Source organism: Rhinatrema bivittatum, chromosome 2 (genome assembly GCF_901001135.1).
Source record: "Rhinatrema bivittatum chromosome 2, aRhiBiv1.1, whole genome shotgun sequence".
Taxonomy (NCBI): Eukaryota; Metazoa; Chordata; class Amphibia; order Gymnophiona; family Rhinatrematidae; genus Rhinatrema; species Rhinatrema bivittatum.
Genome location: NC_042616.1, coordinates 689,604,729 through 689,618,966, shown reverse-complemented (window position 1 = coordinate 689,618,966; position 14,238 = coordinate 689,604,729).

Here is a 14,238-nt window from a genome sequence, read left to right as displayed (position 1 = left end):
TGCTTACAAACATGTCCTCTCTTTCTCTCATTTACACACAGGCTCTCAATCACATACTCACATGCTCCCTCACCTAAATCAGCTCTCAATCACACACAGACACACATGGTCTCTCTCTCTCATTTAAACACAGTATCTCAATCACATACTCACATGCTCCATCACCTAAACCAGCTCTCAATCACACACAGACACACATGATCTCTCTCTTACTTATACACACAGGCTCTTAATCATACATACACATGATTTCTCTCACACACAAAGGATCTCAATCATACACACATACTCTTTCACACAAACAGGTTTTCAATCACAAACTTACACATACAGGTTCCCAAACTTACACATACAGGTTCCCAACGGTAAACTTACATTCATGCTCTCTCTCTCTCTCACAGGCAGGCTCTCAATCACAGACATACTCTCTTTCACAGGTACAGGCTCTCAATCATTCACATACATGCAATCTCTCTCACACACACACACACAGCCCCCCCACTCTCTCTCTCCCTCACCCCGGGAACTCGCGGCGGCAGCAGCCTCCTCCCAACGCTAACCTCTTCATTTTCAGCCCTCGCGGAGGCGGAGTCCCATCGGCCGCGGCTGAACCTCTTCATTTTCCTCCGAGCCGCGCTGCAGTCTTCTTTTCTTCGGGCCGATGCCGAGGGCACTAGCGTGGCCTCTTCTTGCCGCGCACGCACCCGATACTCTCCACTTCCTCTTCCGGGCCGCGGGGGGGGGGGGGGGGGGCGGGAAGAAAAGAGCACGCCGGTGCCGGTGCCGCTGACTCCAGCTGTCCTGCCGCGTTCCGCCCGGGCTGACAGCATTTTAAGCCCGGGCGGAGGAGGATCAGGGAGCAGCTGGGTCAACGGGAAAGTGTGGCGACTGTCTGCGAGCCAGATGCAGCCCTCAAATGAGCCATATCTGGCTCGCGAGCCATGGGTTCCCGACCCCTGGTATAAGGGGTAGTGGACGCGCGGCCAAGCGCATGTTAAATAGGGTGCTTGGCAAGTGCACCTTACAGTCAGATCTATCCTGTAAAGTGCGGCCGCGTTTAACCTGCTCCTAAGCCGCGTTTTACTCACTTTCCGGCCGCGTTATCCCTTCCTGCGATCCCGAATCCACTATAACCTACTCCTACCGCGTCCTAAAATCCCCGGCCAACCCCTTCCGCACGCGGCATGGATATTGCATGCAAACGAGCGAATTAGCTATTCCCTAGCATCCCGTAACCCGCGCCCCGACTATCGCTATCTTTCCCTGCCGTTTTGTCGCGCGTTTAACCTGCAAACTTACCGCCTACCCTGACCCTGCGGTAGAGGCAGGGGTAAGGGTAGGTGGCTAGCTTTCCCCCAGCCCCCGCTCACCTGCCCCGGCCGCGATCGTGGGTGCCGGTCTCCGTGGTAGCCCCAGTCCTCTCCCCTCCTCCCGAAGCAAAAAAAAAAAAAAGCGAAAAAAACGTTGCAGCCCCCCTCCGATGTCCGGAGGGGGCTGCAAAAAGTAAGTTGCTTCGCCGCTGTCAGTTCTTCCCTCCTCCCGGAGCTGCTTTTTCAGCCTTGCTCCGGGAGGAGGGGAGAATAGACACTGACAGCGGCGAAGCGAAAAAAAAACCAAAAGCAATTTTGTTTTTTTTTTCAAAATTTTGGTTTTTTTCCAAAAGCGACTTACTTTTGGGATCTGTCAAGATCCCAAAAGTAAGTCGCTTTTGGACGCCTGCACAACTTACTTTTTTTTGCAGCCATCAGCAGGAACACATGGCGATCGTGGCTCCCGTAGCTCCTCCCGACGAAGATGGCCGCCTGCACGGGGGAAAGCGTGCAATTGGCCGCTGAAGACGTGACATCACGACGTTTGGCGTCACGGGATGTGACCCCACGTCTTGAGCGGCCAATTGCATGCTTTCCCCCGTGCAGGTGGCCATCTTCGTCAGGAGGAGCTACGGGAGCCACGATCGCCATGTGTTCCTGCTGATGGCTGCAAAAAAAAGTAAGTTGTGCAGGCGTCCAAAAGCGACTTACTTTTGGGATCTTGACAGATCCCAAAAGTAAGTCGCTTTTGGAAAAAAACCAAAATTGTCGCTTTTGGAAAAAAAAACAAAATTTTGAAAAAAAACCAAAATTGCTTTTGGTTTTTTTTCGCTTCGCCGCTGTCAGTGTCTATTCTTTGTTCCTCCCGGAGCAAGGCTGCTTTTCGCGCCCTGCTTCGGGAGGAGGGGAGGGGGGACTGGCAGTCCCGACTTCCTGGTATCTGTCATTTCAAATGACATTTGAAATGACAGATACCAGCGTGGCGTGAAGCGTTAGGCCCGCGCACCCAGGATACTGTATAGGCGCTCTATCCAGTAAAATGGGTTGCGCAGGCCTAAGGCTTCACGGACGCGGTTTACATTTACATAAAATTAATGTTCAGGATCGAGCGGTAGGTGTGCTGCACTGTGCGTGCGGCAACCGCGGGTGCCGCAGGCACTAACACAGCTCTTCCTATCGCTCGGTACAGGATAGACCCGAGTATCGGCCAGTAAAAGTGGAAGCAGAGCAGGATATTTTCCCCTGCATCTCACCATACAAAAAATTCTAGTGTCAGGAATACAAAATTTCCTCCACTACCAGGCACATTGTGAAAAAATTACAAAAATCATGGGGTGGGAGGGGAACACCTCACATATGTAGCAAACCTGCAATTCTAGAGTATCACTAATTCACAAGATTCCAAAAGCTACAACTCTATCCTATGATTAGGCAGCATTGCAAATATTACACTGGGCCCTAGAACACTAATACACCTCCCTTTTGGGAAAACACAATGAACAAGATTGCTACAGATCCCTACACAGAAACTACATGCTAGCAGAATACCTCACTTTAGTTACACATGCAAAATGACCCTCTACAAATGTGATACAAATTAAATACAGAAATATGCAGACAAAAACTAGATTGATAAACTCAAGAAGCCAGACTCTGCATGTAAGCAACACTGGAGCACTAGTTACAGACATGCATTTCCTCCTCAACTAGGCCAGGCCCCAGTCATTGTTCTTGTGGGGAGTGAGGTTTGTTATGTTATGTAACACACCCTACAAGTAAAATGAAAAAGCTTGGGAGTGCCCACATAATATGTTATTAAGTTGGAGCTGTTGAGTTTGTTGTTTATCTTGTGAGAGGTGGATAGGGTGGAAGCAGGAGGAAGAGAGCAAAAGGAGGGGTGTGGGATCAGAAGACGAGAGGAGGGAGGCCAGAGTGAGAAGAGGTGAGATGGGACAAGGGGTGAGAGCAAGAGGGAGTGGAGATGGGGGATGGATGTAGGATGCTGAAGAGAGAGATGGGGAGAGAGTAAGAAGAATCAGGGATAGGGAGAGAGGTGGGATGCTGAAGGGGATAGGGATTAAGGTGGGGTACTGAAGAGAAAGAGAAGGGGGCTAAAGAGGCAGGAGAGAAAGAGGAGAGGCCTAAGGACCAGGAAGTGAGGTCTGCCGCCTCCCAAAAAAATAATAAAGGCTCTGTGGCCTCAGCATAATACGGTACTATGTTGGGCCTTTGTTATTTTTCTTGTGGAATATAGGGGAAGGGATAGGGGTGGTGGCAGGAGGGAGAAGAAAGAGCAAGAGGAGAGGGTGGGATCAGAGGAAAGGAGAAGGAGGGGGCAAAAGGAAAGGAGGAGGTGTAGAAGGGAGCCCAAAGGGAGAAGGACAGGGAGTGAGGGAAGAAGCTGAAGGTAGAAGAGATGGGTAGGGGAGAGAGATGGATTGCTGGAGGGGGGAAGGGAAAGGAGAGGCTTTGTGGCATCAGTGTTCTGGTTGAGGGCTGAGCTGCTTTCATGTTTCCTGACTCATAATTGGCTAAGTTTAAAAATTCTAATTTATTATAAATGGTTTTTTTTTAATTTTTCCCAATATAGATTGCTTTATTTCTATTTTGATTGTTGTGTATGGCTGGATTATTGTTTTACAAATAGATATTGCTCTGTTGTGCTGTTGCTTTTTGTCTAGTGTGAGGCTGATTAACTCACTCTACCCCCCCCCCCCAAAAAAAAAAAAAAAAAACCAAAAAAAAACCCCTCCAGTGCTTTATTTATGATGCTGCTTATTATGTCTTTTATGTTGTTGGATTCTTACATTTGTTGTCTAGGTGGTATTATCTTTGCTAGTTATTATTTTACGTCTCTGTGTATTTTTAAGAGAAATACAGAGCTGTACCTAGCAGATTTGTGGGTGTGGTGTAGACTAAGGAAATAATACATTTAGGAATAGCTACAAATCAAAAGAGAGGCTGTTTATTCCCTCCCACCTCTAGGGTGTTTCCTTCTTAAACAGTTTTTCCAAAGTGAATAATTATAGTACCTAAGTACCAATTTCACAACTTGTTTGTTAATCAATATTAACAAAATGCCCTTTATTCAGTGCAACAATTGAGGTGCTTATGTCCCAAGGCCTATCATTTGAATACTTAAGGATTATCCAATTTGCTTTCAGCTGTCTGCCATGTAAAAGGAACTAATTCACCTGAAAGAGAAAGTATCCAGGTTTCAGAAATCCTCCTTTCCTCGCAGCATCCAGAATATCTTAACTCCCACAGAGGAGACAAAAACCCAGGCAACAATGGTTTACAGTGGGCTCTGGTAGAATAAGACCTGTGACTCAGACACCCAATTTCCCGATCTTTGAAGTATTCTATGTATCTGCCCCCACTCTCACAGAAAAGGCAAACATCTAGGATTCAGAAATCCTGGAATAATTGGATAACAGTGGGCTCTGGCAGAATACAGGCTGTGATGAAGAGATACTCTGTCTCCCCACTGTTACCCCTACAAAACGCCTTTTCTGCACTGGAAAATGAAGAAGCCCCAGTAATAGAATATGAAGTGATGTCTGAAAGGAAAGTAGTTACCCAACACACAAGAAACCCTTCAACAGGATCAAATATCATAAAAGAAAGCTTCTTATGCTGGGCACCTCGGTCATCAGAGGGAATCAATTTAGGAACTCACTTTGATGGGGACACAACAGTTAAATGCCTTCCAGGATCCTCAGTCAATAGAGATACTAACCAGGTAGTCAAAGCAATTATGGAAGAAAGTAGGATCTCAGATATCCATCTGGGGGACTAATGACCTCACTAGAAATGATATCCATAAAGTACAGAACGACTTCCAAAATCTAGGGAAGAATATTAGACACATGGCAAAAACTATTGCCTTTTCAGAAGTATTACCTGTCCATGGAAAAGGAAAGGAAAGGCTATGGCATATAGATAATTTCAATTCCTGGCTCAAAACCTGGTGTAAAGAAAGTGATTTTGGATACAATAGTAGGCCCAGCGTGACCAGGTGTGCACATTGTGCATTTACACGGCACCACACTAAGCGGAGGGGGGTGGGGAGGAGGAGGTAGCGGCAGCAGGAGAGGCTGTGGGGCTGCCGGCAGAGCTCAACCTGCAGCAGTTGAAAATGAGAAAAGGCTGTGAAGAAGAGAGGTGGGATGCTAGCAGCCAAAAATGAGGAAAGGCACGCCAGTTTTCCCTCTTAGCTGCGCATGTGTGCTCACAGCTTTATTCTCCCCCTCCCCCCACAATCAGGGGGGGGGGGGGAGGGAAGGCTGGCGGGGCCGAAGCAAAGACTAGCCTGCGGGCCATGGTTTAGCTCATCTCACTATGGCCCAAATTTAAGGGATAAGGAGACCGGCAGGGCTGTGGTGGATCTCATCCCACCATGGCCCGAAGTGAAAAGGACAGGGTGCCGCGGTGGAGCTCATCCCACTGTGGCCTGGAGAAAGGAGACCATGTGTGTGTGTCTGTTTCAGAGCTTGTGTGCATGTCTATGTATGTGTATCTGTATCAGAGCTTGTGTTCATTGGTGTGTGTGTGTGTATGAAAATCTGTGTGTCTGTTTGAGAGCTATGTGTCTGTGTGAGAGCCTGTGTGCCTGTGTGTGCCTGTGAGAGCCTGCTTGTCACATATAGGCAACTCACAGGCATGCGTACACACACACTCACACATGTGTCTGTGAGGGAACGAGACCCTGTGTGTGTGAGAGCATAGGCATGTATATAAGAGATGGAGTGTGTGAGAGAACATACTATGTATGTATGGGTGTGTGTATGTGAAGATACACTTTCTGCGGCTCTACCTCCCCCAATCCATGACAATCTCAGGGTGACTGAAAATCAAAGGATCTCAGGATTGGAGAGCAGGAGATTTTTTTAAAATCTTTATTAATTTTTTTCTTATCTTGGTAATAAGAAATTAGGGGGGAGACCAAGGCTCAATAAGGAGCAAAAAGAACAAGGAACTGCAAAAAAAGTAGAAAGAAAGAGACAGCATCATTAATCATGTCATGCAACAACCGAGCCCCTAGATTTATCAAAATGCTATAAGTATAGCAAAAATAGTGCCTGTGATAAAAAAGGGGCGTGGTTAGGGATATTTCCCAGCTTCCGCATCGCGTAGTTATTTTTTGTGTCACAATGTTATCGTGTCATTTATTTATTATTTATTTAACAGTTTTATATACCGAAGTTCTGGTAACAAAGTTACTAATCACTTCGGTTTACATTACAACAATAGATTGACAGTATTTAGAATAATGTCTTACAATGAACAGGATAAATAGAACTTGGAGAAAATAAAAATAATAACTTAAGAGTAATTATATACAAAGTAGTGGACCTTCCTGGAGATCAAAGCTTAGGTATTAAGTTTGAAATTAAGAGAATGCTTGGTTGAACAACCAGGCCATGTGCTACATCATCGCGTTCTGCGATGTGTCATTAGTCGAGGTGCACACGAGTAGCTGGGTCTCACGTTTTTTTATCCAAACTGCACAATATCTGTTTTATATTTATACCCACTTCCTGTAGCTGCCTCTTTGAGGATGTGTTGAGGCACGGTAGGAGGTGAGTTTGTAGTTTAGTGGATTAGGAGTTCTAATACCGATTTCTGAGTGTGTTGTCCTGTTCTTGACTGTTTTTCCTTGTATTTACCTTGACCTTTGTCTTTTATCTATCTGTGTGTGAAAGTTTTAGTTTGTCACATTTGTCTGTTTGCCTTTTTCTGTGAAGATGGTAAGTGGAGGAGTGAGGAGGTGAGTGAAGGAGGTGAATGGAGGAGGAGGTGAGTAGAGGAGTGGAGATTGCGGGATGGAGCATGAGAGGTGTGGGGAGAAAGGAGAGGAGAAGGGAGGAGAAGGGCAGGAGTGCTAGGGGAAGTAGGAGTAGGGACAGGGCCAGCAGTAGAGATAGGCAGGAAGGAAGGGATAGGAGGGGAAGGGGATAGGCAAGTGAGGATGGAGGGAGAAGGACTAGGGATAGAGAGAGAGGGAAGAGGGGGAAGGGAGTTTGCAGGCCAGGGAAGAGAAGGGGGGAGGGGAGATTAGAGTAGGAGTGAGAGCGAGGAAAGGGAGGACGTGGCACCCCATTCTGGCAGCCAGGCAGCAGGATGCCCTCGGCTAAGGACTCTATAATTCAGCATCGAAGACAATGAGTGTCCTCGAGCATTATCCCTTTCTGTTTGGAAACCGTGCATCCAGGACCTCCAAGGCATCGAAGGGCCATATCTAGCGAAGCATTGCACAGGCAATATCCATGCGGAGTGGTGTCGAGCGCAGTGCTGAGCAGGGGACATAAAGGCACAGTTAAAGATGAAGGTCACCAGCCGCAACAAGTACTTCCGGCAGCCCAATGGTGCTCACGCCCATGGAGGAGCACCTCATCCAGTGGCTGGGACTGGACGTGTTTGAAGGCATTGCCGAGCGGCTTGACACCATGCGCACCAGAGGTGGTAAGTTCACCTTAAGTGTTAATGACAAGGGTGTTACATTTGTGCACATCATTTGTCACATTGTTTGAGATGCTAAGTGCACGTCATGTCACGTGTTCCATATGTGTACCTCTTATCTTTGGTACTTATGTTTTCTTCTTTGTTTCCACGGCCCAGGCCTCTGCCGGTCTCAGCCGTCAAGCCCCAAGGACCAGCAGTCAAGCCCCAGGGACCAGCAGCACAGCTGCAATGTTAACTGCACCCTTGCTTGTGGATGCAGAGATCCAGTTCAGTGAGGAGGAGAAGCAGCAGCAGCATCACAGCCTGCTTCTGGATGTCCTGACCTCAGCAAGCCCGCTAAATCTCACTGGCTTAATGGATGAACCCTGCCTGCAGTGGGACACAGTGTAGGCAGTGCAACTTTGATCGAGCACACCACATTGCCAGCAAGAGGCAGCAGCCCACTCATGCCTCTTCTGAAGAACGAACCATCATCTGCCAACATGAGCATAGCACTACCTCCATCCCCAGCACCAGTTCTGCCACCAGCTCTCCCAACGGCACCATCTAGAACATTGGCCTCCATATAGGAGCAGCTGATTTTACTCTAAAGGAGCCATCGTTTGCAGCCACACCAGATACGGGCAGAGCTAGTACACCTGAGGAGGGCTGTCAATGGGCAAACCAGACATATGGTTTCACTATAGTGGTAACATCAGTAAACAATCTCACTGCTGTCGTGACCCAGATTCTGCAAAGAGTGCCGGAGCCAGCTCCTGTGGCTTCCCCAGCCTCACACGACCCAACCCTACACAGCAGCGCCTGTTCAGAGAGGTGACTGAGGGGGAGGCCTCCCAAGGTCATGTCACCCCCAAGTGGCAAGCCACATCATGGCAAAGGCCCATGAACCCACCCAAACACCTGGCCTCTAAGGCCAAAGAACAAGACTCTAAGGACTCTAAGGCCTCTAAGGCCAAAGAACCAGGCCTTACTATAGAATTCCTGTGCAGGCTAGATGGAAGAAGACTGCGGGACCCGCTTTCACTACAGCGTTCCTCTGCCGGCTAGATGGAAGACAACTGCAGGGTCCATCCTCACTATAGAGTTCCTGTGCTGGCTAGATGGAAGAAAGCTGCGGGGCCTGTCCTCACTACAGAGTTCCAGTGCCAGCTAGATGTAAGAAGGCTGCTGGGCCCCATCCTCACTACAGAGTTCCTGTGCCAGCTAGATGATGGCAGTAGTCAAATGTGTGCCACTGTAGTCCTTCAGTCTACTTCTAATGACCTCCTCTATGCTCTGCCTGTACTTTAGCCTCCTAGAGGCCATTTCTAGGCATGGTTCAGCTGCTGCCGCTGCCTCATCCTGTCTCATGTACTGCTCCTGATGCTAGTGTCTTATCTCATCTGAGCCTGCTGCTGCCACTGCATCATGTGTCATGAGCTGCTCTTGATACTGATGTCTCATCTCAGCCTGCCGCTGCCTCATGTCTCACGTGCTGCTTCTGATGCTGGTGTCTTATCTCATCTCAGCCTGCTGCCACCTCTATGATCCTGTCTTCTCCTGCCTCCATGCTGCTGTGTTTTCTCCTGGGGCTCCTACCTCCAGGCTGCAGTGCTCTTTGCTCCTGGTCGTCTGCCTCCATGCTGTGCTCTGCTGCCTTGGCCATTAGGCTGTCCCCTTGAGTGCACTCTTTCAACATGGACTGTCTGGGCCTTCACTTGAACTCCATTGCCTTGGTTCTTAGGCTGTCCCCTTGAGTGCACTCTTTCAACATGGACTATCTAGGAGGGCCTTTGGGTTAACAGCACATAGTTGTGCTGTTAATAGCTCTAGTATTATAGTTTTAATGTAGCTATTGGGGTGCCACTTCCGTTTTCTATGTTCTTTGCTTTAATCATGATTGTGTAAAAAGGATAAGATGCAAAGCCTGTATATGTAATGATGCCATATCTAACAATGTATGTACAGGTCTAAATGCAATGCGCTGTTCACTTAATTTACAATGTTATATGTTATTTGCTATCTTGTCCTTGCAGAATGTGATTACCAAAGACATTGACTTGCTTTGAATCTGTTGACTAGATTTGTTCAGTAATAAACTGATAACAGGTTAGAAATATGCATTTTCTGGTTGTGTCTTGTCATTGTGTGTATTTTTCATAAGGGTTAACGCAGTCAAAGGTGTGGCCTCCACATGATCTTGCATGCTTGTGAGCCCTTGCTTATTGCAAGTAGACTCTTAAGAAAATGCCATACTGGGTCAGACCAAGGGTCCATCAAGCCCAGCATCCTGTTTCCAACAGTGGCCAATCCAGGCCATAAGAACCTGGCAGGCACTACCATATGGCCTATGGCATACAGCTCAAAGCTCACTGTATGCTCCCAAAGAAGACAGCAAGAAGTGGGAGCTCCTTACTGTGGCACTTCACTCTTGGCACCTGTTGCCTTCTTCACTCAGGATACGGTTAGCTAAGTATTGAGTACATAGGTCTGTATATGAGATGTCCACTAGGTAGCTAAGTATTGGATATATGGACCTGTATGCGAGATGGCTGCTAGGTAGCTAGTGTATAGCTCCATATGCTGTCGCGTACAATTGGTGTCAAAATGTTTGGCTACAGGTGAAATAGCTATATCTTCACTCTGTGGGGGCCCAATCGGTGGTGGAGCTATGCAGCCACACATTGGAGATAAAGCTTCTACGGCCAAGTCCAGAAGCAAAGAATGTTCAAGCAGCATTGTCTGAATTATCAGGAAGGCTGTTCACCACGGAAAAATGTTGCAATAATTTTGTAATGGGTTTGACAGATGCTTGGTTTCTGCTTGTAAGAATTACTATCCTTAACATAAGAAATGGGGTAATCTGCACGGGGCAGCAGGTTTTGCCATGGGAAGCTTGCTGGACAGACTGGATGGACCATTTGGTCTTTTTCTACCGACAATGCTATGTTACTATATAGTACAGCTACAACAAATAAGTGCCCTCTTCCATTGTCAAGATATATCACCTATGACCTTTTAATGGGCTTTCTCTTTCACTATGGGCCCGAATGCTCTCATGACATCACTCTTTTTTCAGAAGCCTACTTGAACAATTACCAAAGCCCAAGGTTAGATTCTTCAGTAATGAACTGAAAGGTGCAGCTGCAGAGGACAGGGCCAGAGAGTACATTCTGAATATGTCAAGCTTGTGTGGTGTAACTTTACCTTGGGCCCTCTTGTATCCTCAGTACATTAAAAATGCTATGTGTCTCCAACCCCTTTTATGGTTCACACTACATCAAATAGATTAGCAACTTGCAGGCTACAGGAACATGGTGCCATCTGCCCTATGACAACTGAGGAGGAGTGAGGGAGTTGTGTTGTGTACAGAATGGGCACAGGTGAAGAGCAGATGGTCTAGAGGACTACAGCTGCTGCTGTTTGGGACTAGGCAGACTTGCACAGACCAACTGCCACCCCTGTACTGGCCTTGCCTATGGATCTGTCTACCATGCATTTCAACCTTCAAAAAAAGACTAAAGACCTGGATATTCATACAAGCTTTCCCGGACGCCAACATGGTCAACTAATCTCCAACTACACCTTGTTTAACCATATCTTCTATCGTTTACCTGTGTGAATTAATAACCTGTCCTTTCTCTTCCTTCTCAGCCAAGTTCTTATCACCCTGTTATATGTAACTGCCTTTTCAGCACCATTGTTATAGTTATGTTTACTATGCACCCCTGTTTTATGTGAACCAGCACGTTGTGACTGCTGTCTCGAATGCCGGTATATAAAAATCTGAAATAAAAATATAAATAAAATAAATAATACTAATGTTTAGAGCAGCAGACTACGAACCAGAAGACCAGGGTTCAAGTCCCACTGTTGTACCTTGTGACCTTGGGCAAGTCACTTTACCCTCCATTGCCTCAAGTACAAACTTAGATTGTAAGCCCTCTGGGGATAGGGAAATACCTACAGTACCTGAATGTAATCCTCTTTGAAGTGCTGAAAAAAGTGCAAAAAGCGGAATATAAAAATCTAAATAAATAAAATAAATAATACCTGTTAGCTTAGGAGGAGATAACAGACTGATCCACAAGACAGCCCAGTACAGGTTTGGTAGCCAGTCTGTGCCAGTCTGCTTGGTCCCAAACAGAAGCATCTACAGCACTCTAGACTGTCTGCTCTCGGCCTGTGGGCATTCTGTACATGACACAACTCTCTCACTCCTTCTCAGTTGTCACATGGCTGATGGCACCATTTTCCAGCAGCCTGGAACAAAACAGCAGTGCATGATGGCAAGGTGGCTTATTTGCAAAATTAAATGCCACAGGTTTAAAGGCAAGCTTGGCCCCTACATTACACAGTGGATTGATGCCACCACTTCTATGTCTGCAGAGTAAAAAAATTTAGCTACATATGCCTGATTCTAGGCATGCATACCCTGTCCGTGTATACAGATGGTGAGTATGTGTCAAATGATGTGGCCTGCTGTGCCACCCTCTAGGTCAACTGTACATGTTATGATCTATAGAAAGGAGGCTAAAAAGGTCACTGCCCTAAAAAAGGAACCTTACAATCTGAGTCGTGGCAGGCCTCATGCACCTGCAACCCCTCATCCCCCCCACAGGTCTCAGCAGCATGCTGCCTCTGTGCCCATAAAGCAACCCAGGCCTCCGGATAAGCCTAACATTGCTAGCATGAGGGGGCCATTGTGACTCTGCGTTCCAACCATCCCTGCATCCCCACATTCCGGGGACACCTTTTAACAACCACACCCCTGCTAAACATGATAGGCCTCCCTATCAGCAGATCGTCTGAGAACCCTGCACACCTCCATGTTACCGGACTATTACCACCACGCGTGGTATTAGGTGGAAGATCAGCCAGGTTGGGGGGGGGGGGGGGGGAGGTGTGCAGTACAGGCAGATATGAAGTCATACCAAACTGTCAATGCATATTGGAGTTGTGATGCAGCCAATTGTCACTCCCCTCCCCAACGCCTCCTCCTCTCAACACAAGTTCTTACCAGTGATAGGCCTAAGGGGAAGGTCAAAGTACAACACATGAGGCCATTCTGACAACAGCCCATACTATCAGGTCAGTGAGGACACCCTTGTCATGAGTGGAAGCACTGGATTACTGCTGGGCAAGGACTGTGTGTCCAAAATGAATGTCCACACACTGCCTGCTGTGAGGTATGCATTGCAGAGGTAAGGGACAGAATTACTAGGCCTACACCACCCCACACACATAAATATTGATAGAGGCTCACACTGTACATCACATAGCCCCCCTCCCCCCACATACACATATCTGTGGTGAACAGACTACCAGCACAAATTCATGCACCTACACATGGGCAATGTGTAGGTTTCCTTGACACTTTGTAATCAAGCATCTGTAATATCAGTGGCGGCCTGGTCCCTAACAGCTAATGATGTAGTAAGGTATACTTGGCCTACACCCTTATCTACACCAGCATGCCAGACACAAATCTGTCCGAGATCTATATGGTATGTACTTTGTCTCAGGTACTGACATAGGCCCCTCAAGGCCTCAGGTGGCACTAAATGTGTGTTTTGCAAGAGACCAACACAGAAAATGCATAAGCCATCAGGCAACCACATGAGACACAGCCTATAGGACAGCTACTCCTCTGAGGGGGCCACAAGTCATGGCTGTCATGTGGACCAGCAAGGGCCTCTTAACCCTAAACCACCTGCTTGTGCCTTCATCATCCTGGACTCTGTCCTTTCTGCATGCAGCTCACCTCAGGAATCATACAACTATGTGCTTTAAGGGTGCCAACAGAAAGCATATGGAGTGTAACAGATAGTAGCTATCGCTATTAACATACAAGTATTCATTAATTACAGGTACATACATACAGCAGCACATGATGACTAGCCCTTAACTGTATGGGCCAAGGGCCAACCAGCACCATCACATCTCCTTATTGGGCTAAGCCTACCAGAGATATCTCATGCTAGGCAAATCGTTTCAAACCCACTTTTGCAATGGGTTCAATTAGGGGAAGCTTTGGTTAGGAGACATTTGGGTGATATTACAGTCTTTACAGTCTTTCCAAACCATACTGTAACCTTGACAATGGGGACGTGATTTTATAATACAGGTAAAGGCATACCACCATCTAATTCCATGTCCTGCTTCAAACAGTCTGAACAGCACACTTGTCTAGGCTCCCTGAGAAGTCAACATTACTAACCTGACATCCCAACTGACAAGGCCCTCACCGTCTGGACATGATAGTTTACATTTAGCCTAGGTAGCTGGAGGCCGGTGCATGTGCGTATGGTTGTACCCAAACCCTCACAGATATGCTGGCTTGCAAACACCAGTGAGCATTGTGGGAATGACACTATCCTTGTTATGCTCGCTAGGAAAGCCTGTTACTGCACTCCTGCTAGATGAGCAGGTGTGCAGTGGCTCTGCCACAGCTGATACATTGCTGGCATCAGTGACTTCACAG